Below are 24,195 nucleotides of genomic sequence, written 5' to 3'. Positions count from 1 at the left end.
TTAATCTCAACTGACGAACCTGCCGGTCTAGAATTGCTACCAGGTCCTCCTCATAGGACAAGTCCTTGTCCAACTGGACAGTCCTGAAGTTTAACACATGGGATGGATCGCCGTGATACTCCCGAAGCATGGACACATGAATACTGGATGCACAACTGATAAACTCGGTGGCAATGCAAGTCTGTAAGCCACCTCTCCCACTCAATCAATAATCTTAAACGGCCAAATGAATCTAGGGATTAGCTTGCCCCTCTTCCCAAATCTCATCACACCCTTCATAGACGACACCCGAAGCAACACCCGCTCACCGACCATGAATGCCAAATCACGAACCTTACGGTCGGCATAACTCTTTTGCCAGTACTCAGCTGTACGAAGCCTATCCTAAATAATCCTGACCTTGTCCAAGGCATCCTGTGCTAGATCTGTGCCAACAATTGAGCCTCTCCTGGCTCAAACTATCCAATCGGCGATCGACGCACTGCCTACCATATAAAGCCTCATAAGGAGCCATCTGGATACTCGACTGGTAGCTATTGTTGTAGGCAAACTCACCTAAAGGGAAAAACTAATCCTACGATCCTCCAAAGTTAATGACACAAGCTCGGAGCATATCCTCCAAAATATGAATAGTGCGCTCAGACTGCCCGTTCGTCTGAGGATAAAATGTTGTGCTCAACTCGACCCGTATGCCCAAATCACATGGAACTGCTCTCCAGAAATGTGAGGTAAACTGCGTACCTCAGTCCGAAATGATAGACACGGGTACACCAAGAAGACGAACAATCTCCCGAATATAGATCTCAGCTAACCTCTCGGAAGAATAAGAGACTGCCATAGGAATTAAATGTGCTGACTTGGTTAGCCTATCAACAATAACCCACACTGCATCGAACATCCTTTGAGTCCGTGGGAGTCCAAAAATGAAGTCCATAGTGATACGCTCCGACTTTCACTCAGGAATCTCAATTTTCTTGAACAAACCACCAAGTCTCTGATGCTAGTACTTTACCTACTGACAATTCAAACACTGAGCCATATATGCAACAATATCCTTCTTCATCCTCCTCCACCAATAAAACTGCCACAAATCCTGATACATCTTAGCGCCGCCCGGATGAATAGAGTACCGGGAACTATGGGCCTCCTCTAAAATCAACTCTTGGAGTCCATCCACATTAGGCACTCACACTCGACCCTATAGCCTCAAAACTCCATCATCTCCTAATGTAACCTGCTTGGCACCACCGTGCTGCACCGTGTCTCTAAGGACACACAAATGAGGATCATTATACTGCCGATCTCGGATACGCTCCAATAAAGAAGAACAAGCGACTGTGCAAGCTAACACACGGCTAGGCTCAGAAACATCCAACCTCACAAACTGATTGGCCAAAGCCTGATCATCCAAAGCAAGCGGTATCTCACCGACCGAAATATACGCAAGACTGCCCATACTAGATGACTTCCTACTCAAAGCATCGACCACCACATTGGCCTTCCCCAGATGATATAAAATGGTGATATCATTGTCCTTTAATAGCTCTAACCACCTCTTCTGCCTCAAATTTAGCTCCTTCTGCTTGAATAAGTATTGCAAACTCTTGTGATCTGTGAACACCTCACATGACACGCCATACATATAATGCCTCCAAATCTTCAACGCGTGAACAATGGCTGCTAACTCCAAATCATGAACCAGATAGTTCTTCTCATGAATCTTCAACTACCGTGAAACATAGGCAATGACCTTGCCATCTTGCATCAACACCGCATCAAGTCGAATATAAGATGCATCACAATAAACTGTATATGGCCCTGAACCTGTGGACAAAACCAATACCAACGCCGTAGTCAAAGTAGTCTTAAGCTTCTGAAAGCTCGCTTCACACTCGTCCGACCACCTGAACTGGGCACCCTTATGGGTCAACCTGGTCATTGGGGCTGCAATAGATGAAAACCCTCCACAAACTGACGATAATAGGCTGCCAAGCCCAAAAAACTCCGGATCTCTGTAGCTGATGCAGGTTTAGGCCAGTTCTTGACTGCCTCTATCTTCTTCGGATCTACCTGAATACCCTCTGCTGATACGACATGACCCAAGAATGCAACTGAACTGAACCAGAGCTCACACTTCAAAAACATACCATACAACTAACTATCCCTCAAAGTCTGAAGACCCACTCTCAGATGCTGCTCATGCTCCTCCCGGCTGCAGGAATAAATCAAAATATCATCAATGAAGACTAGCACAAATGAATCCAAGTACGACTTGAACAGTCGGTTCATCAAATCCTTAAAAGCTGTTGGGGCATTTGTCAACACAAATGACATCACCAAGAACTTCTAATGCCTGTACTGAGTGCAGAAAGCTATCTTAGGGACATCGGATGCCCTAATCCTCAACTGATGGTAGCTAGATCTCAAGTCAATATTCGAAAACACCTTGGCACCCTGAAGTTGATAAAACAAATCATCAATCCTCGGCAATGGATACTTATTATTGATTGTAACCTTGTTCAACTGTTGGTAATCTATACGCATCCTCATCAATCTATCCTTCTTCTTAACAAACAACACCAGCGCACCCCAAAGCGAGACACTAGGTCTAATAAAGCCCTTATCAAGCAGGTCTTGCAACTTCTCCTTCAATTCTTTCAACTTAGGCGGGGCCATACGATATGGCGGGATAGAAATGGGTTGGGTGCTCGTAACCAGATCAATGCAGAAGTCAATATCCATATTGGGTAGCATACCTGACAGGTCTGAAGGAAATACCTTAGGAAACTCACGAACAACAGGCACAGAATCCATAGAAGGAACCTCAGCACTAGAATCACGAACTTATGCCAAATAGGCCAAACACCCCTTCTCGACCATTCGCCAAACCTTCATATATAAGATAACACTACGGGTAGAATGACTAGGAGTCCCTCTCCACTTTAGATGAGGCAACCCCAGCAAGGCTAAAGTCACAGACTTGGCATAACAGTCCAGGATAGCGTGGTAAGGTGATAACCAGTCCATCCCCAATATGATATCAAAATCAACCATGTCCAAAAGTAACAAATCTACTCGAGTCTCAAGACCCCAATCACAAGTATACAAGAACAATGGACACGATCTACCACAATAGAATCACCCACCGATGTAGACACATATACATGAGTACTCAAAGAATCACTAGGCATAACCAGATACAGTGCAAAATAAGATGACACATAGGAGTATATAGATCCCGGATCAAATAAAAGTGAAGCATCTCTACTACAAACAAGAATATTACTTGTGATAACTGCATCGGAAGCCTCAGCCTCAGGCCTGGCTGGAAGAGCATAACATCTAGGCTGGGCCCCTCCACTCTGAACTACATATCTGGGATAGCATCCTGCTGGTTGGACTCCACCTCTAGTGGCATGACCTCCACCTCTATTACCTCTACCTCCACCTCTAGCTGGCTGAGCGGGCGGTGGAACACTCTATGCCTGAACCATGGCACGGGAACCCTGGTGCTGAGAACTACTCGGTGCTTGAGGGAAATATCTAGCAATATGCCTCGTGTCGCCACAAGTAAAACAAGCCCTCGGCTGCTGGGGCTAACGACCCTGAAAACTCTAAAGAGGAGGATCACTAATAGGAGCTGGCGGTGCACTATAGGACTGCAAATCAGAATACTGCATGTGAGAACCACGACCACCTAGGGCACCGTGAGAAGCCTGGAGTGCTGACTGAAAAGGCCTAGAAGGATGGCCACTACCAAATGAATCCCTGCCTCCAGATGAGGCACCACTGAACTTACCAGAATGACGAGGTCTCTTGTCAGACCCCTGACCACTCCCCTGTGATAGAACAATCTCGACTCTCCTGGCCACATCGGCCTCATCTTGAAAAGAAATCTCACTACCTGTCTTCTTAGCCATCTAGAGTCGAATAGGATGAACGAGTCCCTCAATGAACCTCCTCACTCTCTCTCTGTCTCTCAGTGGGGAGTATAAGTAGAGCATGACGGGCCAAGTCAATAAATCTGTTCTCGTACTGAGTAACAGTCATAAAGCCCTGCTAGAGACGCTCAAATTGCCTCCGATAGTTCTCCCTCTGAGTGATAGGAAGAAACTTCTCCAGAAATAGCTGAGAGAACTGATCCCAAGTCAAAGCTGGTGACCCAACTGGTCTAGCCAAACAATAATCTCTCTACTGGCGGATCCATATAATCGAAAAGTATCAAAGTCGACCCCATTGGTCTCCACTATCCCCATGTTCCTGAGAACCTCATGACAGTTGTCTAAATAATCTTGGGGATCCTCAGAAGATGCACCGCTAAAAGTGGTAGTGAATAGCTTGGTGAACCTATCTAATCTCTACAAGGCATCAATAGACATAGCTGCTCCATAACCGGTTTAAGCTACCACGCCCGGTTGAGCTACTCCAACTGACTGAACTGCTAGAGTCTGAAACTGGGGAGCCATCTACTCCGGAGTGCGGGTTGCAGGAGTCTGGGCTCCTCCTCCAGCCTGAGAGATGGCCGGTGCTACAAGAAGTAAGCCTACCCGGGTGACACTCTTCATAAGGCCCACTAGACGAACCAAAACATCCTGGAGTATTGGGTTAGCAATGAACCCCTCTAGGACCTGAGCTGGGCCTACCAGAATTGCCTATGCCGTAACATCATCATCAAACTCAACCTGAGGCTCCGCCGCTGGTGCTGCTACTCTGGACTGAGCTCTACCCCTAACTCGCCCTCTAGCATGACCTCGACCTCGCCCTCTGTCCCTCGTAGGAGCTGCTGCTGGGGGCTTGGGCTACTGATCAGTGGATGAGGAAGTGCGTGTTCTCGCCATTTGCGAAAGAACAGAGTAAAAATTCAATTAGCATTGACAAACACAACCGCACGGCAGGAAAGAATAAATGTGAAGTTTTTCCTAACTCCGTAGCCTCTGGGTATAAATACAGACGTCTTCGTACCGATCCCTCAGATTCTACTAAGCTTGTCCGTGAATTGCGAGACCTAAGTAACCTAGAGCTCTGATACCAACTTGTCACGACCCAGATTTCCCACCCTCGGGAGCTGTGATGGTGCCTACTCATGAAAGCTAGGCAAGACGAGTGTTATAAATTCATTACCCCTTTTCCATTTTAATCCATTAACAATTAAGAATCAACATTTTATAAACAGCGGAATTTAATATGCAAAAGAATAGAATATAGACATTTAAATATTACCAATACAAATCCTTAAACATAACTACCCAGAATTGGTGTCACAATTTCATAGATGGTCTAGGAATACTACAAATATGGGTTCGAAAAGTAAATACAACGCTGTCTTTGAAATACATAACTGAAACAGAATGAAAGGATAGAAGGAGACGCCAAGGCCTACAGACGCCTGCAGGACTACCTGGGATCTCCAAATGGACTAAAGGCAACAACCCAAAGCTAAGGTCACTAAGCTCCAGTTCCTGGACCTGCACGAAGTGCAGAGTGTAGTATCAGCACAACCGACCCCATGTGTTGGTAAGTGCCTAGCCTAACCTCAACGAAGTAGTGACGAGGCTAGGACCAGACTACCAAACAAACCTGTGCAGTTAAATCATATACAATGAAAATAAAAGCAGATATGCATCTAAAGATGGGAGGGGGAAAACATGCTGCGGGGAGTAATCGACAACAATAGAATACCAAAGAGTAATGTAAAGAAACCAAAATATAATTGCTAACAAGAATAAGGAAAACAAAACACAGACTTCACTTTCATTTCATATCTTGTTGCATGCGTACAACCCGATCCCATCTCATATATCTCGTTGCAGGCGTGCAACCCCCATTTCATATATCTTGTTACAAGCGTGCAACCCGATCCCATTTCATATATCTCGTTGCATGCGTGCAACCCGATCCCATTTCATATATCTCGTTGCAGGCGTACAACCCGATCTCATTTCATATCTCTTGTTGCAGGCGTGCAACCCGCTCCCATTTCTTATATCTTGTTGCAGGCGTGCAACCTGCTCCTATTTCATTTCAACATCAGTCATAAAATAATCCCGGCAAGGGAAAAAAAGTATAACAACAACATCCCGGCAAGGGTGACAATATCATAAACAATAACATCCCGGCAAGAAAGACAATATCATAAACATTAAATCCCGACAAGGGAACCAACAATGATAATCATCATATTAGGCATGAACAAATCACAACGGAGTCACAACAATTACAGTACGAGACTCACGGGCATGCTTGACACCGACGTATAGATACTCGTCACCATGCCTATACGTCGTACTCCACAATTAACACATAGCAAATAAGACACAACTCCTAATACCTCAAGCTAAGGTTAGACCAAACACTTACCTCGATGCCACGATCATAATTCAAGCCTCAACTACCGCTTTACCTCTTGTTTCCATCACCAATTCACTCGTATCAAGCCACAAGTTACTTAACTATATCAATAATTGCTAAATGAATCAATTCTAATGCATGAAAAAAAAATTCCAATGATTTTCACAAAAAGTCAAAAATCGCCCCGGGCCCACATGGTCAAAACTCGAGGTTCGAATCAAAACTCGATTACCCATTCATCCACGAACCCATATATATAATTTGTTCTTAAATCGAACCTCAAATCGAGGTCCAAATCCCCAAAATTTGAAAAAACCTAAGTTCTACCCAAAATACCCAATTTCCCCCATGAAAACCCTTGATTTTTGAGTTGAAATCATGTGAAAAGATGTTAAAAATTAATGAAAACGAGTTAGAAATGGCTTACAATCGATTTGGAAGAGTACTTTGAAAAATCGCCCAAAGGCGTTTATGTTTTGAAAAGGTTTGAAAAATGAAAGATTTTTGGCTAAGTTATGAATTTGCAGGTCGCAGATGTCGCAATTGCGACCAGGGTTCGCAATTGTGAACCCTTCAGAAGTCAGCGTTCTTAGCATTTGCGACCACCCAAAATTTCTGAGGGCTTCACATTTGCGACTATGGCCCTCCTCATTTGCCATCAGGGCCTTTGCGATCAGGGCCTACCCAGGCCTTCTTCGCATTTGTGATCATTCTTCGCATTTGCGAGTTGCGAAGCCTGCAAACCTGCAACATACCAGCAATTTCCTAAGTTGAAATTTCACTCCGTGGCCTATCCAAAACTCACCCGAGCCCTCAGGGCTCCAAACCAAACATGTACATAAGTCCAAAAACATCATACAGACTTGCTCGTGCGATCAAATCATCAAGATAACATCAATAACTATGAATTTAGCATCAAAATCAAAGAAAAATCTCATGAACTCTTAAGTTCAAATTTTAACAACAAAAGGTCCGATTCATGTCATTTCAAGTCCATTTCTTGCCAAATTTTATAGGCTCAACTTAAATCACATATAAGACCTTTACCTGGCTCCGAAACTAAAATATGGGCCTGATACCATCAAATTCAAACATATTTCATTTCCAAAAACTCTTATATATTCCAGAAAATAATTTTCTTTAAAAATTCATTTCTCGGTCTTAGGACCTCGGAATTCGATTCCGGGCATACGCTCAAGTCCCATATTTTCCAACGGACCCTAAGGGACCGTGAAATCATGGGTCCGGGTCCATATACCCAAAATATTGACCGAAGTCAACCTAAATTCATTTTAAAAGCAAAATTCATCATTTTTCACAGATTTTCACATAACGCCTTTCCGGATACACATTTGGATTGCACACGCAAACTGTGGTGAGATAGAAAGGAGGTTTTAAGGCCTCGAAAAATAGAATTTATTTCTAAAACAAGTGATGACCTAATTGACAGATCATGCCGCTTAATCCATAATGCATGTCATGGTCAGTGGAGATGGCCTTCAAATCTTATTAATTCTTACTTTGTTCTTTTTCTGGGTAAAAGTTTTTTTCTTGTTATATACCATCCTTCTCATTTTTCTACTTATTTTTTTTCTCTTGTTTTGTTTGAGTCCCTTTTGAGTCTATTTTTGTCGTAACAAGTGAGAAATGACTTCAAAATCTGCTACTAGCTTTTTAATAACATGAAGCCGATGTTTGGCAAGCACATCAAATTGGCATAAGACGCATGAGAATATTGGGTGTACCTAGTTGGTGGTAATAGATGCTCTTTGGGATTGAGCTAAAATGCAAAGATTTGGTGAATGTTAGAACACGAGTGCAATGTATTCGGCATAAGGTATTGGATTTGAAAGAATCAAGAATATTTCTTGTGATAAGGGCGGTCCGAAAAAGCGGTCGACCGATAACAAGAATTGTCTTCCAAGTTGAAGTCCAAGTTGATCGTGACAAGTGCAAGAGAAATCGCCCTCGTAGTCAAGGCCACAAACTAACCACCACATTTTAAACTCACAAGTTTTCTTTGTTTGAAACAGGAACAAAGCAGTGAAAGCAAGTTGGTTAAAAAAAGGGAGATGAGCCGACAAAGGGAAGTTTCTCAAATCTTTGCATTTATCTGATTTGCTAGTGTGCATAAAATATTGCCATTGCTATTTACATTTTTCCTCCTAGGATAAAAAGTCCTAGTCTGATGGATTTTCCTCCCAATAAAAATCTTAGTCTGATGAATTTTCTCCTAAGATAGAAAACCTAGTATGATGAATATTTTCCTAGGATAGAAATCTTAGTTTGATGAATCGCTCTCCTAAGATAACAAAAAAAAGGGGACCTACTCTGATGAACTTTCTCCTAGGATCAAATCTTAGTCTGATGAATTTTTTCTCATAAGATAAAAAACCTAGTCTGATGAACTTTTTCCTAGGATCAAATCTTAGTTTGATAAATTTTTCTCCTAAGATAGAAAACCTAGTCTGATGAACTTTCGCCTAGGATTAAATCTTAGTCTGATGAATCTTTCTCCTAAGATAGAAGACCTAGTCTGATGAACTTTTTCCTAGTATCAAATCTTAGTCTGATGAATCTTTCTCCTAAGATAACAAAAAAAGACCTAGTCTGATGAACTTTCTCTAAGGATCAAATCTTACTCTGATGAATCTTTCCCCTAAGATAGAAGACCTAGTTTGATGAATTTTCTCCCATGATCAAAATCTTAGTTTGATGAACTTTTCTCCTAAGATAGAAAACCTAGTCTGATGAACTTTCTCCTAGGATCTAATCTTAGTCTGATGAATCTTTCTCCTAAGATAGAATACCTAGTCTGATGAACTTTCTCCTAGGATCAAATCTTAGTCTGATGAATCTTTCTCCAACGATAACAAAAAATAGAAAACCTAGTCTGATGAACATTCTTCTAGGATCAAATCTTAGTCTGATGAATATTTCTCCTAAGATAGAAAACCTAGTCTGATGAATTTTCTCCTACGATCGACGTCTTAGTCCGATGAATCTTTCTCCTAAGATAACAAAAAAAAGAATAAATACCTAGTCTGATGAATTTTCTCCTAAGATAGAAATCTTAGTCTGATGAATCTTTCTCTTAAGATAAGAAACATAGTATGATGAATTTTCTTCTAGGATCAAAATCTTAGTCTGATGAATCTTTCTCCTAAGATAAAAAAAAAAAGAAAAAAAGAAGGACCTAGTTTGATGAATTTTCTCCTAGGATCAAAATCTTAGTTTGATGAGTCTTTCTCCTAAGATAACAAATAAAAAAGAAGGACCTAGTCTGATGAATTTTCTCCTAGTGCAAACTGGGGCAGAAAATTTTGTTTGTTTTGTTGTTTTGATTGCAGGCATCCACCTGGAAAACGAGGAAATCCTTTCAGAGTTACTTCAAATTTCAAGTTAGTAGCAGTCATCCACCTAAAGAATGAGGGAAGTCATTTCAGAAGTTAATTCAAGTAAGAAGTAGCAGAAGCTCGCCTCAAGAATGCGAGTCGACAGTTCGAGATGACCAAAAGAAGAAGTCTCAATCCAGAATCAAAGAAAAAAAGAAAAAAAAAGAGAGAAGTAAATCCAAATGCAGAAACAGATGAAAGATGTGAACTGCTCATGACATGGTTGAAATTATGAGCACTGCATATTCGATCTTGATCCGAAGAAGTCGTAGAAGAATGAATCAGCACCTACAACTAGCAAGCATCAAGGTTCAAATCAAAAAACTGCATGAAGAACTATTCAAGACTCAAGATCAAGCTTCAGTAGACTTATAGATAGGAATCTTGTAACTCATAGCGGATAGGCTTGCTTAGTTCTTTTTTATTTTTATTTGATATAATAACAGAACCGTGGACCAGAACCTCGACGGCACCTCAATCAGCTCTCCACCTCGGTACTTCATCGCTTTTCCTACTTCTGAACTACACGTGACCTGATTCCTTTATAGCCAAGGATATGTAGGAAGCTCAGATACCAGGGCTCGATCACATTCTCCTTTCTTTTAGTTTTTTTGGTCTCTCTAAATAACGGTCAGGTCAAAAAACCTGTCTCGTCGTTCTTCGTCAGAAAACTTTTCGTATTTCCATTCAAAGAACGATTGAGAGCCAAGAACCCTCCATCTCCATCTACTCCACACCCTCAGCAGTGACAGACCCATCTCCAGCCATTTCCACCAATGTCAGCCACCTCTCCCTCATCACTTAAATCCGCAGCTCATAACCTACCTCACCAAGAACAAAACCAAAAAAAAAGAAGAGGAAGGTCAACCGCACCTCCATAGCCAGCGACCACCCTTATACACGCCTCGCTTCATTCCCCATAGCCATTTGCACTAGAAAACAACCACAACACACACACATATAGATAGTGAGAAAGAGAAGAAAAATGTGGACAGAAAATTCGGACAACAGTCTTGAAAAAGAGAACGATTGAGAGCCAAGAACAACATCCTTGAATACATCAAAGTTGATTGATTGGAGTTGCTGTTTGGGGTTGGTTCGTTCGAGTTCCGTCCGTTTCCAATCTCGTCCATACCAGTTGGTTCATCTGGCTCGTGTAATTTTACTTAAAATTTCAGTCAATCAAATAACTTTCAGGTTCATGTCTTTTCCTTTTCTTGACTTTTCTTGTGAACTTTGTGGTTGAAATGATCTGTTACGACTTAATCTTGGTTATCCTTACTGTGACTTTGTTTAAGTCATTCTTTGAATGGTTGGATTATGTTTTATAATATCTATTCTATACACTTGTAAATAAAAACATGAAAGATCAATTTGAATGGAAATGGCGTCACTTTGAAGTGTTGGGTCGGGAAAATAATCCATGAAAAATCGGAATTCGCTCTTGGTCATAAACTATGAATCAAACCTAATATCATTTTATTTTATTCTTATTATTTTTTATCGCTAGTAGCATGTTTAGGCCGGCCACACTTGGGTAGGCACGCCTTAGGATTTTTGTTAGTTTCGAGGTGAGAGGTCGTTTCCTTAGTTATATTTATCTGAGGAATGCCCCGAAGGATTTGTATATATTTTTATCTGGGGTATGCCCCATAGTATCATGTATTTTGAGGCGATGACGAACTTCGTGGAAAAGTATAGTATATACTAGTATTTAGGATTTTACTTTTATTTTTTTATTTTATTTTCTTTGATTAGGTGGGGACGATCTGGTGTGTTTATTTTTCTTTTTCTATATTTTTACCTCAATTTGAATATTCTAAAAGCCAACTTTATCATGTACGCAACCGTACTAATTACGGGACTCGGAGAATGCCTAACACCTTCTCCCCGAGTCAAATAAATCCCCTTACCCTGAATCTCTGGTGCAGACTTAGTTTTGGAGTCCAAAGTGTTTTAAAAGGAAAATTTATTTCTAAAAAAAAATAGTGACCTGGCACACCGAAACCAATTTCAGGTGGCAACTCTAAAAAATCCTTTTGAACACAACTTTGTCACTTTTTAATTAAAAACCCTTTTCGAGCTTCCTAAATCTTTTTATTTTATTTATAAGAGGGTTAGTGAGGTAAAAAAGGGGTGTGACAGCTTTGGCGACTCTGCTGGGGGAGTTGCAGGTTCGAGCTGATACTTGATCTTGTTGGCTTTTAGAATATCCGTTCAAGGTGTTTATATTTTTTTAGCTTTATCTGACTTTTATTATGTTTTTGTACTTTGTTATTTGCTAGTTGTTTATGTGTTTATAGTTTTCTTTTTATGTGTTTACTGCTTTATAATTGTCATCATATGCATAACCCCGGGTCTTCTTCCTACAACAAGTCTTTCGGTGTATGTTTGAGCGTACACGGCCTTTTTGTGAGTCACCCGTGTCTTTAGGGGGGTGGCGTGGGAGCGTAGAGTGGGCGGACAGCTAGAGCAGACGCCATCGACCACGTGCCACCCCGAATTGCCTTGTCTAGTGAACCTCAACCTTAGGTCAGCCTTTAGGTCATGTTTATTTGTATCATGTCATTTATACTTAGCAGGGCTCGGTCCTAGGCACCGTGTCCCTTTGTAGAAGGCCTATCCAAATTATATCAAAATGTGTCCATGGCCCAAAAAGATATTTGATCATTCCTATACGCTAAATGTTGCATTTTTTTAGGGTAAGTGGGTCATTTGGAGGACCAATGAGATAAAAAGAGGGCGAGGTATAAAATAAAGCAAGTAGGACATAGTTATTTTTCTTCTTTTACAACTTTTTCAAGGGAAAAAAAGCCAAAAATACGAAAAAATGAAAAAATCCAAAAAGATTTTGCACTTTCTCATCATTTTCCAAAAATAAAAAAAAAGAGAAAAAAAGAAAATTCAAAAAGATTTTACATTTTCCATCATTTTTCCAAAAGACCAAAAATATAGTTTTTCCAAATTAGTTGCATTTTTTGTAAAAGCTTTCTCTCATGTCCGATCTTCCCGAACTATGCATACCTGATTCTCGTCTTTCAAGGCGGGATACGTAGGCATCCCACATAGGGTCCAGTCTACTTAGTGAGTCTTAGGTTCTCGGCTTCGCGGGGTCATAGCCAAATCTTGAATGTCTAGCCACGTTTGGCCACATCGGCTGTTTTTGCAAAATGGGTCATTTTCACAGAAGTGGTTCAGTGACCCATGTCTTAGGTCCTAAGTCCACAACAAGGTGTCCTCTTTGTTTAAGGTCCATTCCTGTTGAATTTGCATGCTTAGCCATTTTTGGCCACATAGGCCATTTCTGTAAAATGGGGTCATTTTTGCAAAGTAACTTTAGAGGTTATGATTCCTTGATGTTTAAGGCCATATAAGCCTTTCTAAGGTGTTTCCTTATTGAGTTTTGCACTTTCAGTCACTTTTAGCTACGTAAGTCCTTTTGCAAAAATAGCCTCATTTGTGACTTGCATGTGTCCAGTAGGATGTGTTGGCCTCACATAGTGTCTCGAGTCATTTAATCTATTTGGTCTTATTTTTCTTATTCAGGTAAGGATTCATTTACCCGATCTCGAGCATGACAGATAACCCAGGACCATTCTAGTCAAGACCATTTCATACACGAGTTGCTTGAGGAAACTTTTTATTTTTTAGTCTATTTTATGTTGTCTTTTAATTTTTAGTCTTGTACAGTAGTATCGAGTCTATCAGTCTAGTTAAGATTGACGAATCTTTTTTTGTAGTACTTCATGTTTTGTATTTGAAAAACCAAAAAAAAGTTATAAATGGAAAATTCAAAAAGATTTGTTTTAGTTTATTTTGTCCATCATTTTCAGAACTACGCTTGATCTGCTTCATGCGGGACATGATAAGTAGGAAACCTACATAGGGTTCGATCAAATCATTATCTAAAAAAATATAAAAAAGGAGAATGAAGTTGTGGGACGTGAGGGATGAGAGAAAGAAAATAGTGACAATAAGAAAGAAAAGAGAGGAAGGGAAATGAGAAAACCAAGAAGTGCTAGAAAAGAAAGAAAAGAGAAGATTGAAATGAACAAAATTGGAATAATGCCAAATGACCTTCATTCCCTGCCAATTATGCAGAAAACCTTGGCTCCATTCCACCATTGTCCCAAACCCGGATGCCAAGTACCGTTGATCTTTCCCCATAACATGCAGCAGGCTTCACCCCTTACTACTCGTACCCCGACACTTCAGCCTAAATTTTCCATGCTCCACCAGCCAAAACAACCTTATACCCTGCTCTGACATCTGCTCCTATTTTTGTACCCCCTCCACAAGCTACCCTCCACCAATCCTCTAGTGAGCCCGCATTCCCAGCTCCAGATACCCAATATTATGCCCCAAAACCTACCTTCAAAGTCCCAAATCCTTACTCCTACACTCCTCACTTTGAGCCTCATGTTGAAACTGAGAAACCACCCAAGAACGTGGAGCAAGATGAGATATTTAGGAAAGTAAGAGCCTGGATAAATCATTGAGAAATATGCAAGGATTAAGAAGCCAGGTGAGTGTGGCTTATAATAAATATCCATCTCCAACTCATGAGCCATGCTAGACCTGATGTTGGGAATAAGCCCCTCAATAAACCGGCGAACCCTCTCGCGAACAGTAGAAACCAAGGCTGGGGCATGTCTAGCCAAACTAGTGTAACAGACAGCATACTCCGAGACAGTCATAACACCCTGGCGCAAATGCTCAAATTCTGTGCGCCATGCGTCTCTGAGGCTCTGAGGAACAAACTCCCTCAAGAACATATCTAAAAATCGAGTCCAAGTCGGTGAAGCTGCCTCATCCAGACTGTCTAACTCATAGGTGCGCCACTACTAATAGGCGACTCCTTTAAGGTGGAAGGCAGTGAAGGAAACCCCACTCGATCTTGATATACCCATAGTGCGGAGGATACGATGGCACTCCTCCAGAAATCCTAGGGCATCATCTGAAGCTAACCCACTAAATACAGGAGGATCATACTTCTTGAACTTCTCAAGCCTCTGCTGCTCATCTTCTGAAACCACTGCCCTGTCCTCGGGCTGACCTAGGGCTGCAGGCGGTACAGGAATAATCTCTGGAACCTGATCCATATGCACTCGCTGCTTAGGAGTGCGGGCGGTGGGAGTCTGTGCTCCTCCCCTAGCTTGGGATGTAGCTGTAGCAAGGGGAAACAAACCTACCTGAGCCAAAATGGTGTACATGCTCATAAACTATGCCAGAGTCTCCTAAAGTGCTAGAGTAGTACTAGAAGTAGGCGTATCAGGTGCCTGGACTCCGGCTGGAACTGCTGGTGGTACCTCGATGGCAGCTCGTGCAGGTGCTCTGGCTGCACCATGTGCACGTCCTTGGCCTCTACCCCGGCCCCGGCCTCTAACGGCTGCAGTAGAGGGCGCGAGTGCCTGATCATCTCATGTAGCACGTGTCCTCACTATATGTGAGAGAATAGAAGACAAAACTTTAGAATTGTGACATCAAATCTCGCACGATAAGGAAATCAAATAAAGTGGAATTTTCCTAACAATTACATAGCCTATCGCAGATAAGTACAGACGTCTCTGTACCGATCCGCAAGACTCTAATAAACCGAATTCATGACTCCTATGAACCTAAAGCTCTGATACCAACTTTTCACGACCCCAGTTCGCCCTCTGTGAACTATCGTGACAACACCTAGTCTCTACAACTAGGTAAGCCTATAATGCGGAAAATAAACCAACTTGCGGAAGAAATAATTAATAACAAAAATAGTGAAATACAACCTTGTTTAAAAGTGCCGCTCGGCATACACAATATCAACTTTCAAAAACTAACAACATTTCCCAAAACCTAGAATCTCATGATCATAAGCCTTTGAAAGTCTACAAACATCTAACTCCAGAATATCTAACAAAGACACAAGGTACAGAAGGGCTAATACAAAAGGGAGAGTAGAAAAGGACTCTTCGATCTATGGACGTGGTAGATATACCTCGGAGTCTCTACGAATGCCTCGTCTCAAGCGTGATAAGTTTGAGTGGAGGTACCTGGATCTGCACATGAAAAACATGCACAGAAAGGGCATGAGTATACCATAGCGGTACTCAGTAAGCCAAGCCTTACCTCGGTCGGGTAGTGACGAGGAAGGTCAGGGCCCTACTGAGATTAAATAAAATATAATGTATAATAGAATAAGATAAGTAATATAGTTGAAAGTTAATAGTAAGAATTTAATACAGGATAATAAGGAATACAATAACTGGAACAGAGACAAAAACAATCAAAAGGAAATACCACTCTTCACAAGGATAATAATCCGGGATCTCTCAGTATTCCGAGGATATCTTAGTACCCTCAAATGTAGGCTACAATATATGCTAGGGATCTCTTGGTATCCCGAGGATCTCTTTGTATCCTCAATATATGCTAGGGATCTCTTGGTATCCCGAGAACCTCTTGGTATCCCGAGGATCTCTTGGTATCCTCAATATATGCTAGGGATCTTTTGGTATCCCGTACCTCAGCTCGAATCATAAATACGTACAGGGGATCTTCCGAGATGTCGTCCCGTAGTCCCAAAATAAAACACACAGCACTAACATAAAGAATACTCAATTAAACTCAATTTCGTACCAAAGTAAAATAGGTAATTCTAAGCTAACATGCTTAACCTAATAAAAATAAGGCAGTTTAAGCAATAAAGCAATGAAGTCAATTAAACATGCTTCTCTAAGCTAACAACAGGCTTAAATTTCAAGTAGAATAAACAGGAAAGGAAAACACAATTAAAGCTACTTTAGTGGAAACAGGATTTTCAACAATTAGCACAAGTACGTACTCGTCACCTCACGTACAAGGCATTTTAATTACCACAATACCAAATCCTAAGGGGAATGTCCCCCACACAAGGTTAGTGATAACTAGGGATTTTGACACATTTTATACTCCTTCTTGCTTACGCTTTGATTAAAAATTCATACAAAATAGTCCCAAAAGTCTCATAAGTTGTGCTTGATTGCAGGTTTGATGAATAAAGTGACAAGATGTCAAAGATCAGCTCAAAAGGAGTGAAACTTGCACAAGTACCAAACACAAGACAAACTCAGGAAAAACAGGCCTAGTGCGGCCCACTACACTTTGTGTGGACCGCACTAGGGAGATTCAGAGAGCTGATACTTCAGGCATTAAGGCAGTGTGGTTGTAAAAGGTTTTGTACGGTCCGCACTGAAGGCAATGCGGCTGCACTACCATTCTGTGCGGTTCGCAGAGCCAAGGTTCAGAGAGGGTGAAGTTGGAGCTTTCAAGCCTATGCGGTCCACGGTCCAGTTTGTGCGGACCACACTAGAAGCCTCCACGGCCGCGGTCCATTTTGTGCGATCCGCAGAGCCTGAGTTTAGAGAGCCAAGTTTTCAAGCTCAAGAGCCTAGTGCGGCCGCACACCATTTTGTGCGATCTGTACTAACCCCGCAGGGGCATTTTTGTAAAGTTTTCCAGCTTAGTATAAATAGAATCTTTCTCCATTTTTAGGGTATCAGACATTTTAGAATTGCTGCTGCGCTCGTGGGAACGTATCATGTAACCATTTAGGGCATTTTTACTTACTTTTTATCATTGAATCTTTGTATTTAGCTTAGCAATTAATTAAAATGTGTTCATCTTCATCTATTTCTCTATTTTTCTTTTCAAGTATGAGTAGCTAGACCCTTTAGCTAGGGTTGTGGCTCAACCCTAGTGTGGGTAATTGATGGGGGTTGCAATTTAGGGCTAGATTGACTATGGGTGTTTGCTATTTGGGTCAATTTCATGGTTTAATTACTGAATTAGTGGTTGCAAACACTAGTTTGTGCTAAGTTGACTTGGGCTATTCTTGAGAAAGAGAGCCTAAGTCTCCGAAATAGATCCAACAAGGAATTGGAATGGACTCAAGAGAATTGATAGTCAAAATTAATGGGTTAAACCTCGAGAGAGTAATACCCGACTTGAACCCTAGTTACTTGAGCAAATATGCATACCCATTTGGTCTTGATAAAGTCAATTGGGCAAAATCATTCTTTCTGCCAAGAGGTGTGAGAGTGGGTAATATCGAGCAACGGTTATAACATATTCCCCAACCATGTCAATCGTGTCTTAGATGCAATTACCCGTCAATTGGCCACCTAGATGAAAGTCACTACCCTAGTGCCTTTTTGAATATTTGAACAACTTGTAGCATTTTACTCTTAGCTTAATCTAGTTGCAATTATAATTTGTAGTTTGATAATAGTAGAATCATAAAAGAAAACCCAAAATGAATATAAGTGCAATTTGGAACCAATACGCAATCCCAACCTAAATAGATACTCAACTCCCTTTCTAGCTCTTTGTGTAAATCGATCCCGACCCAAAATAAGGTAAAAGCTATTGCGACCCTCTCTCGCTACTTTTTGGTGGTACGGAGTAGGCTGCGATCACTTTTTGGCGCCGTTGCCGGGGAGCTAATAGTTTTGGCTATCTATTTAGTTAGTTCTGTGTATTGTTCTTCTTTCTTTCTTTGTTACTTACTTGTTTGTGTCACTACTCAGGTACTAATATGGCTTTGAACAACGCTAATCACCCTCTTGGAAACGTGATTGTGGGGGAGGAGGTAGATGATGTTGAGCAAGATGAGGTGCCTCTTGTACCTCAAGGACAACGTAGAGGCCGCAATTCCAATGCTAATCCAAATGACAATATTCCAAACCCTCCTCCGCCACCTCCAAGAGTGGCTCCCATAGTACTTCCGAACCAGGGTTATGCAAGTGCTATTGTCCCATCCAGAATCTTGGTGGGCAACTTTCAGATAACCAATGTGATGTTGACCTTATTTAGCAGCGTGGGTACTTCACGGGCGCTGTAGATCAAAATGCCTACAAACATCTCAAGGGGTTCGTGGATACATGCTAGGGGAGCAAACAGACGAATGTGTCCGAGGATGCTCTTAGGTTGAGACTTTTCCCATTCTCACTTCGGGGGAAGGCATTAGATTGGCTCGAGAGACTCCCTAACCATTCCATCACAACTTGGGATGAGTTGGCAGATAAATTCATTTCTAAATTCTTTTCACCCAGGCATATGGCGGTACTTCGAGATGATATATTGGCTTTCAAGTAAGAGCCCACGGAACCTTTGCATGAGATTTGGGAGCGGTATATCGATGGTGAAGGAATGCTCCAATAATGATATAACCAACACTATGATCCAACAAACTTGCTACCGGGGCATCAATACAACAAATCAATGCATAGTGAACCAACTTGCCGGGGGAAACTCTATGAAGCTATCGTATGATGAGCATGTGATGTACTTGATGAGATGACTGACACTTCTTCTGCATGGCAAAGTCGAGTCAATATGCCTCAAGGTGACCCTATGATTATTCATTTACACAAGGAATTACATGACCATGGGCAAGCTATAGCGGAGTTGACAACTACTATGAATCAATTGGCTAAGGCACAGTTACAACAAGTCCAAAATCCTCGTCAAGTGAATGCCATGGAGGGTGTTAATATGCTTGTCAACAAGAGAAGACAAAGAAGGCAACAAAACCAAGGGACCTCTGAGCAATTTGATGATGCATGTAATGGTTTTCAAAATGATGGTTATGATTACCAAAGTGAAGAGGTTCAATATATAAATAACTATTAAGGTCAACGGGGCAACACTTCCAACCAACAATAGTGGAGACCACAAGGCAATTGGTGCAATCAATAATAAAACAGTGGTAATTGGGGGAACAACAACCAAAACAACAACTGGAGCAATCAAAAAAACAATTAAGGCAACCAAGGGAATTGGAATGGTAATAACAATAATTAGGGTGGCAATAATAATCAAGGAGGATGGAACAATGGAAACCAAGGAAACCGGGGGCAGGGCTTTCAAAGGCCCCCAATGTACCAACAACCAAACAATCCACCACCATTTCCATCTCAAGGTCCTAATTCTTCGGGTAATGATATGGGTAGAATTGAAATGATGTTCGAGCAGATGATGAAGAAGAATGCGGATTCTGATACACAGTTAGCTTCTCACAACACCTCTATCCGAAACATGGAGGTGCAATTAGGCCAAATCTCTCAATCATTGAATACTCGCCCGAAGGGTGCTCTACCAAGTGATACAGTAGTGAACCCAAAGGGTGGGAACAATCATGTTATGGCGGTTACAACAAGAAGTGAGAGAGGCGGTGATGTGAATTCCTCTAAGCAAAAGCAAGTCATGGATGATGATGTTGAGTTGCAAGATGACGAAGTCCCTTTGGTAGTTGAAGATGTGGTTGATAAAAATGTGAACAATGAAGTGAGTATTGATATTCAAGAAGTCGAGGTGGAAACTCAAAATGATGTGAACCCGTCTAGGGAACACATAATTGACATGCCGGAGCCGGTTGTGCAAAAAGCTAAGGCTCCTTTGCCAAGGCTACCTCCACCTTATCCTCAAAGGCTCGCGAAGCAGAAGAATAATAATCAATTTAAAAAGTTCATTTATGTGATGAAGAGCTTATCTATTAATGTGACTTTGGTGGAGGCACTTGAACAAATGTCGGGTTATGCAAAATTCATGAAAGACTTGGTTACAAAGAAGCGTTCTATGGATTGAGAAACTATAAAGATGACTCACCAAGTTAGTGCTATAGTGCATTCAATGGCCTCGAAGCTTGAAAATCCCGGTGCTTTCACCATTCCTTGCACCATTGGGAGTGCAGATTTTGCCAAGGCTCTATGTGACTTGGGAGCTAGTATCAATTTGATTCCCTACTCGGTTTTCAAAACTTTAGGTATCGGGCAACCTAGGCCAACCTCAATGAGACATCAAATGGTAGATGATCGATGAAGCGACCTTTGGGCATTATTGATGATGTGCTTGTCCGAGTGGACAAATTCATATTGCCGGCCAACTTTGTGATTTTGGATTGTGAGGTGGACTATGAGGTTCCTATTATCTTGGGAAGGCCTTTCCTTGCAACGGGGAATGCATTGGTTGATGTTGAAGTGGGTGATCTCACTTTCCGAGTGGAAGATGAAAATGTCGTCTTTCATGTGTGTAAATCTGTGAAGCAGCCCAACAGTACCGAGGTGTGCTCTTTTGTTGACGTCGTCACAACAGTAATAATTAATGACACCAATGCAATGATCAATATGGAGGACCCATTGGAAGACGTATTGTTAAATCTTGATGTCAATGAGGATGCAAGCCGAGTGGAGTACGTGAATGCTTTAAATGGAATGGGCTCTTATTCCTATGAGCCTAGAAAATTGTCTTTGGATCTTGAGGAGCCACCGGTGTTGGAGTTGAAACCACTGCCTCCACACCTCAGGTATGAGTTCTTGGGCTCAAATTCTACTTTACCAGTTATTCTTTCTTTTTGCCTTACTAACATGCAGGTTGAGGCTACTTTGGTGGTGCTTCAAAAGCGGAAAATGGCAATTGGATGGACTTTGGCTGACATATTGGGAATAAGCCCCGCATTATGTATGCACAAAATCATCTTGGAGGATGATGCAAAAACTTCCTTGGAGCTTCAAAGAAGATTGAACGGCAATGCAAGAAGTGATGAAGAAAGAAGTGATCAAGTCGTTGGATGCCGATGTTGTGTACCCCATTTTCGATAGCTCATGGACTTCTCTGGTGCAATGTGTACCGAAAAAGGGTGGTATAACTGTGGTAACAAATGACAACAATGAACTTATTCCCACTCGGACAGTTACTGGATGGAGGGTATGTATGGACTACTAGAAGCTAAACAAGGTGACCAGAAAGGATCATTTCCCATTGCCATTCCTTGACTAAATGCTTGATCGTCTTTCGGGGCATGCTTTTTATTACTTTTTGGATGGATACTCGGGGTATAATCAAATCTTAATTGCCCCAGAGGACCAGGAGAAGACCACCTTTACCTGTCCATATGGAACCTTCGCTTTCTCTCGGATGTCATTCAGGTTGTGTAATGCTCCGGCGACCTTCCAACGATGCATGATGGCTATTTTCACCGACATGGTGGAAGATATCTTGGAGGTCTTCATGGATGATTTCAGTGTGGTGGGTGATTCCTTCGAAGAGTGTTTGAGAAATTTGGATAGAGTATTAGCCCGATGTGAAGACACCAATCTCGTGCTTAATTGGGAAAAATGCCACTTCATGGTGGAGGAAGGCATTGTGTTGGGCCACAAGATTTCAAAGCATGGAATTGAAGTTGACAAAGCCAAGATAGAGGTGATTTCAAGGCTTCCTCCCCCCATTTCCGTCAAGGGGGTGAGGAGTTTTCTTGGGCACACGGGGTTCTACCAGAGGTTTATAATAGATTTTTCAAAGGTGGTAAACCCCTTGTGCAAGATACTAGAAAAGGATGCAAAGTTTGTGTTCAATGAGGGGTGTATGCAAGCATTGGAGCTTCTCAAGCTAAAGTTGACCACTACCCCAATCATTACCGCACCAAATTGGAGCTTGCCTTTCGAGCTCATGTGTGACGCAAGTGACGTTGCGGTTGGGGATGTCTTGGGTCAAAAGGTTAACAAGATGTTTCATCCAGTGTACTACGCAAGCAAGACCATGAAGGAGGCTCAAATAAACTACACAGTTACCGAGAAAGAGTTGTTGGATATAGTGTTTGCAATGGAAAAGTTTCAGCCGTATCTTATGGGGGCCAAAGTCATAGTGCACACCGATCATGCCGCTCTTAGGTACTTAATGACAAAGAAAGACTCCAAGGCAAGATTGATGTGATGGGTGCTACTACTTCAAGAGTTTGATCTAGAAATTGTGGACCGGAAGGGTAGTGAGAACCAAGTGGCGAACCACTTATCCCGTTTGGAGGAGGAGGGGAGGCCTTGTGATGGCCTTGAGATCAATGATTCATTTCCCAATGAACAACTCCTTGGGGTGTCAATGAATAATGCCATGGTTTGCCGATGTTGCTAATTACCTTGTGACCAGAATAATCCCGTGTGAGCTCTCTTCTAACCAAAGGAAGAAGCTCAAGTGGGATAGTTTGGATTCTTATTGGGATGAGCCATACTTGTTCAAGATTTGCACGGATGGTGTGATCCGAAGGTGTGTCCCGGAGGAGGAGCACTTATGTATCTTGGAGGCTTGTCATTCCTCTCCCTATGGTGGCCATCATGGCGGGGTGAGGACGACTTCTTAAGTTTTTAGTTGTGAGTTTTATTGGCCAACTTTGTTCAAAGATGTGGGTGAGCTTGTGAAGAGATGCGATGAATGCCAAAGAGCGGGTGGAATTTCGAAGAAAGATAAGATGCCTCTCAATACCATCCTTGAGGTTGATATTTTTGATGTGTGGGGCATTGATTTCGTGGGCTCATTTGTTAGCTCTTGTGGGAACACTTACATTCTTGTGGTAGTTGACTATGTCTCAAAATGGGTTAAAGTCGTGGCTTTGCCTAACAATGAAGCCCGGAGTGTTATTGTATTTCTTAAGAAGAGCATTTTCACAAGGTTTGGCACTCATCGTGCTATTATCAGTGATGGGGGGTCTCACTTTTGCAATAGAGCTTTCGACACGTTGCTTTCTAAGTACAGTGTCAATCACAAAGTTTCTACCCCCTATCATTCTCAATCAAGTGGTCAAGTGGAAGTCTCCAACAGGGAAATCAAAAGTATATTGTCAAAGACAGTCAATGCTAATAGGACCAATTGGTTGAAGAAGTTGGATGACGCTCTATGGGCTTATCGGACGGCTTGCAAAACTCCGATTGGTATGTCTCCGTATCGGTTGGTGTTTGGGAAAGCTTGCCATCTTCTAATTGAGTTAGAGCACAAGGCCATGTGGGCTTTGAGGAAGTTGAATCTTGAATGGGATGTTGCAGCCAATCTTCATGTAGAGCAGCTCAATGAACTTGATGAATTTAGATTCCATGCCTACTCCATTTCATCCTTGTATAAGGACAAAATGAAGTACCTTTATGATAAATATACTCGTGGAAAGGAGTTCAAAGTAGGTGATTTGGTTCTCTTGTTCAACTCTCAGTTACGTCTGTTTCTGGGAAAGCTTAAATCAAAATGGAGTGGGCCGTTTGAAGTTGTGTTTGTGACCCCTTTTGGTGCTCTTTATTTGAAAAATAAAAATGGTGAAGTCTTCAGAGTTAACCGGCACCGGGTCAAGCATTATCTTGGGAAAATTGATGACAACCATGTGGTGGCACTTCTTCACTTCAAATGATGTAATGGTAACTTGCGTCGTGCCGCGACGTTAAATCAGGCTCTTCTGAGGAGGCAACCCATGTGTTTTTCTTCTTGTTTTCTTTGATTTTCTTTGTAGCATAGGACTGATTTTTGGACTAACTGGTTGTGAGATGTTATAGGGTTGTGTTGATGCAGTGTAAGATAAGGTGGAAAAATGCACAGGTCTCTGAAGTTGCCAGCGCGGCCGCACTACATTTTGTGCGGTCCGCACTGGTAAAAGGTGAATTGAGACCTCTTTGAAGTT

Source organism: Nicotiana tabacum, chromosome 20, assembly GCF_000715075.1.
Source record: "Nicotiana tabacum cultivar K326 chromosome 20, ASM71507v2, whole genome shotgun sequence".
NCBI classification, from domain to species: Eukaryota; Viridiplantae; Streptophyta; class Magnoliopsida; order Solanales; family Solanaceae; genus Nicotiana; species Nicotiana tabacum.
The sequence above is the reverse complement of the archived record's forward strand: the minus strand, read 5'-3'. Positions refer to the sequence as shown.